This window comes from Penaeus chinensis, chromosome 33 (assembly GCF_019202785.1).
Source record: "Penaeus chinensis breed Huanghai No. 1 chromosome 33, ASM1920278v2, whole genome shotgun sequence".
Lineage (NCBI taxonomy): Eukaryota > Metazoa > Arthropoda > Malacostraca > Decapoda > Penaeidae > Penaeus > Penaeus chinensis.
This window is the reverse complement of record NC_061851.1, coordinates 14,325,666-14,330,665: the sequence shown is the minus strand read 5'-3', so window position 1 is coordinate 14,330,665 and position 5,000 is coordinate 14,325,666. Positions and strand designations below refer to the sequence as shown.

Genomic DNA, 5,000 nt, shown 5'->3' with positions numbered 1-5,000 from the left:
TCGCGACAGGAACAGATTCGGGCCTTCCAAGCCCAGCACGCGAGAACCCTGCACTCGGGGGGCGCCGCCGCCGTGTGCCGTGGGGCTTAACGCGGCTTAGCTTGCAGGCAACAAGGGCGTACGTGCATGGGTCTGCTCTTCCGTCTTTCAACTTTCTCGCTTCTTCCTTGCGACTTGTTTTTCTCTCATCTTATTCCTCTTCGTTTCTTAGCTCCGTCGTATTTCTTTATTCAACTTCTTTATTCCTTTCCTCTTACTCCTCCTACTCCTCCTCCTGAATCCATTTCCTTTCTCTCCCTCTCTCTCTCTCTCTCTCTCTCTCTCTCTCTCTCTCTCTCTCTCTCTCTCTCTCTCTCTCTCTCTCTCTCTCTCTCTCTCTCTCTCTCTCTCTCTCTCTCTCTCTTCCTACTCCTCCCCATCCTCCTTTCCTTTTCCTCTTCCTTTTCCTCCTCCTCTGACCTTTTCCTTCTCTCTCTCTCTTTCTCTCTCCTCATCCTACTCCTGAGCCCTCCTTCCTCCTTCTCCCCATCATCCTTTCCTTTTCCTTCTCTTCCTCCTCCTCCTCCTCCTCTATGTCCTTTTCCTTTTCTCTCTCTCTATCTCTCTTACTATTCCTCCTTCCTCTGCCCTCCTCTGTCCTCCTCCATCCCTCCTTCCCTCTCCCCTCTTCCATTCCACGGACAGAGAGAGAAATGCACCTGAGCTGCGGAGGCGAATGGAGAAAAATGGACGATTTTCCATAAAGCGGACCCGATAAACCGAAGAATTTTGAGGCACAATGAAGCCACTACATCAAAGGAATCCGGGTTGTATTCACTTAGAGGAAACGGAAGCAAGAGAGAGAGAGAGAGAGAGAGAGAGAGAGAGAGAGAGAGAGAGAGAGAGAGAGAGAGAGAGAGAGAGAGAGAGAGAGAGAGAGAGAGAGAGAGAGAGAGAGAGAGAGAGAGAATATATCTATAAAGGATTTCACTCCGTATGTTCTGAAATTACCATTATTACGTCATACTGGACCGTTTAGGAGCAACAGCATCAGGAAGAACAATGTTATTCCTTCAGAGTTTTATAATAATCATGCACATTTCCGTGCCTGTCAAAAAATACAAGTAACGAACAAGGTTATATGTATTTCCCTCTCGGCGAAAGAAATGAGATAAAAATAGAAAGTCTCCAGACAAACTTCAGCCCGGCCAAAAGCAGCCCGAAGTCAGTTAAAATCCGGAGACTTTACCCGCTGTTCTCGAAAGGCCAGGCAAGAAAACTTCGCCAAAAGAGGAAGTTTTCCAACAGTTCACAAAAGTTTCCTCTTTGTCAGAAAAGGGACCATCTCCCTCTTTCACCTCCATCTCCCACTCCCTCCTTTTTGCCCGAATCTCTTCTACAAATACTTCTCTGCCTCATCCTATCATTCCAGATGTACTGTATAACATGATCGATACGGAGACAGAACAAGCAAGCTGGCACGCAAGCACGGGGGAAGCAAGCACAGACAAAAATGACCTTTCAAAACCCACGTATCATCTACACGACAATGTCTGGCTCGTGCTGGAGGGGTAAGTGGCACTCAATGCGGAAAGAGGACGACGGTGCCACGCAGTTCCGCTACCGGTGCCACGCAGTGCCGTTACCTCAACACATAAATGGATGAAGGGAAAAAGATTCGTAATAATAAAACGATAAAGAAAAGAAGAGGGGGAAGCAGAGAGTTTATTCTCGTCCAGTGTGCCGTCACTACCGAGTGAGAGGAACAAAATCGTAATAACAAATATGAAGGAGAAAAGGAAGAGAAAAGAGAGAAAGAAAGGAAAGAAGAGAAAGCAGAAAAAAAAACGAAACAAGAGAAAGAGAAAGAGAAGAAAGAGAAGAAAGTAGAGAAAGAAAAGACAGGAGAGAACAGGGAGAAAGAAGATAAAGGAGAGGGAAAAGAGATAGTCGAGAAAGAAAAAGAAAAAATATAAACGAGAGAAAGAAGCAAGGGGAAAAGGAGTCGCAATATCCTCATCAAGTGTGCTGCTACTTCGACGAGACGAAGAAGACAAAATAATAATAAACACAAATAATGAAAACGAGAAAGAAAGAACGGAAAAAAAGAGAGTCTCCTAGGTCAGTGTGCCGTTATTCAGCCTCTCGACAGAACGCAAGAAGAAAAAGTAATAATCGTAATAACGAAGGAGGAGAACTAGTGAGAGAGAGAGAGAGAGAGAGAGAGAGAGAGAGAGAGAGAGAGAGAGAGAGAGAGAGAGAGAGAGAGAGAGAGAGAAGGAATAAAAACACATAACACATAACCAGACACTCACCATTCAACAAGACGAAGAAAAAGAACCAAGAAACGTAGACGAAGGCAGAAAAAAAGCAAACTGAAGAAAATAAAGTTTTCTTGACCAGCCACTCACCGTCCCAGAGAGAGCATCAGAAGCCAGTTACTCAGGCTCGTCACCCTTCCCTTGGCGTCAGGGCACGGCATTCCTCACCTGGAAAAAGAGAAACGCAATTCTAGAAAATTCCACATTATAGATGGCTCGTTATGTGAAGCTAAATTTAGATGAGGAGATATGTGTATATGTATGTATGTGTATATGTATGTATGAATGTGTATATATATGTATGTATGTGTATATGTATGTATGTGTATATGTATGTATGAATGTGTATATGTATGTATGTATGTGTATATGTATGTATGTATGTATGTGTATATGTATGTATGTGTATATATGTGTATGTATGTTTGTGTGTGTGTATATATGCATATATATTTTTGTATATTATATATATACATTTATATATATATATATACATATATCATATAAATCAAGCACCTTATGTAAATAAAAACATCATATGTAAACAAAAACATCAAATATATATACCCATCTCACACACAAAAATACATCAGATGCAAAGCTAATAATAATTAATAATAATAATAACATTAATAATTAATGATAAAACCAATAATTAAAAATAATAGCGATAAATATAACGATAACAATATCAATAATATCAACAATGAAAAAAATAATCATAATAACAATCACATCACAATAACAACCACAACAACGACAAAGACAACTGCAAATGGTAACAATGATAACGATAACAAAAAAAAAAAAAACTCACTTTAAACGCACCGCCACCCAAACACCAACCACAACGGCTGCAACAAAAACCACACCGGGTACCGAAAACAACCGGAGACGCCCTCGCAGCTTTCCCAGAAGGACGACTTTGAGGGGGACTTCAAAGCACACTCGAGGACACTTTGGGAAGGTAGGCGCCGGGGAGGAAGGAGGGGGGGATGGAGACGGGGAGTGGGTGGAGGGGGGGGGGGTGCTTGGTTAGGAGTTGGTGGGCTGAGGAGTTGGTAGAACGAAGAAAGTCGAAGAGTCCATATAACTGATAAAACCAAAACAAACATGAAGAGGAAATGCATAATAAAAAAAAAAATTAAAAAGATTTAGGACGATAAAAAAGTAAAAACAGAAAATGGAAAAAAAAAACGTTACACAGAGAACGGGAAAAAGTACAACAGAAAATGGAAACGTCTCTTTCATCCATCTGATGAGAAGACAGGATCCTTCTTCCATCATCTCCTACCAAGAAGTGTATCAAACGAAGAGGAATTAATACGAAACGAGAGAATATGAACTAAAGAAAACATCAATTCCATAAGTCGAAAAAAAAAACCAGAATGAATTAAAGTATCTCATTCTGCCTAGACGATACGACGCTCATCCCTCCCTCCTCCCCCCCCCCCCCCCCCTCCCCGCCTTCTTGTCCTGCTAACCTGTCTGCATGTTAAGTCGACTGAGAGATCAGCCTCCGACTTTCAATTTGGTAAAACAGATATAAAAATACCCGGGTGGTAGAGAAGCACTTGCCTAACTCTTTCCCAACTCCATCTCTCAATATTTTACTCGTCAAGAACACTGCTAATGGTAAAATGACTTAACAAAAAATAAAAAACGAAATATTGTTCTCAACAGCCGCAAAGGAAATTTACTCCCACCAACAACAGCAACACAGGATGATTTATTACAATCATAACGACAAAAAAATCCACCTATTTTTTATTCATCGATTTTTTTTTTCTCCGCCAACGACAGTGCCAACCTTTACGAGGCGGCCCTGGCACTGTCAGCAGTGACCGTGGCCCCCAACACAGGTGCGAGCAGGCTAATCCCCCGGCCTGTCTCTGCCTGTCATGTTGCTTGTCCTGCCGCCCTTGTTAGAGCTCGACGTCCCTCTGGTGGCGACGCTGAAATGTTACTGAGTTTTCTCGTTTCGTTCTAACTGGCTCGCTGGCACTTCTGTCTCTCTCTATATATAGACAGATAGATAGATAGATAGATAGATAGATAGATAGATAGATAGATCAAGATATATAGATATAGAACAAATAAAATGGAGAAAAAAAATGCGAATTATCATCATTATCAGTGTTATCACCGTCACCGTCATACGCAATGCTTTTGATGTTGCATTTTATTCCTTACAGGGTATTACCACGACCTCCCTCGGGTCCTTCAGTGCAATGCATATCACATACATATAGCCCCCACCCCCTCCTACACATAGATCCCCCCCACGCGATAGGTGCAATGGGGATCCACCTCCATCCATCTACCCAAAATAACTCCATCACTGAGTGACTCACACATTCACACTCATTCACTCACTCTCTAATTCTTTCCTTCTCTCCTCCCTCCCTCGCTCCCCCTCTCGCACTTACTCACTACACCAGATTCTTTCTCATGCTCTCACCCGCTCTCTAATTCTCTCATTCTCTCTCCCTCCCCCCTCCTCCGTTCCTCTCCCTCGCTCATCCCGATGCAGATTAAATAACACTTGACATGCTTTACGCCCCACGAGACAGAACAACGTCCTTGTTCAACGCTCTTTTTGTTCTCCAAGGCGAGCCACTTAGAAAACTCCTGTGCAATTGCAAGGCCTTCCGTCACGTGTCGAAAGTAAACGTTGCAAGATTATCTTTCTCTTTAATA

General features: G+C 42.6%; 1 protein-coding gene and 1 long non-coding RNA gene across 2 annotated transcripts in view; both read right to left on the bottom strand.

Moving 5' to 3' along the window:
- The window catches only part of LOC125043192 (carboxyl-terminal PDZ ligand of neuronal nitric oxide synthase protein-like), a 306,847-nt gene that overhangs the window by 116,672 nt on the left and 185,175 nt on the right, over window positions 1-5,000 (bottom strand). The gene's annotated exons all lie outside the window — the stretch shown is intronic.
- Window positions 1-5,000, bottom strand: part of LOC125043193 — a 34,976-nt gene that overhangs the window by 26,719 nt on the left and 3,257 nt on the right. Inside the window, exon 2 of the long non-coding RNA XR_007116399.1 lies at window positions 2,391-2,468. This is a non-coding gene — a long non-coding RNA (uncharacterized LOC125043193). The remainder of the gene's footprint in view (window positions 1-2,390; window positions 2,469-5,000) is intronic.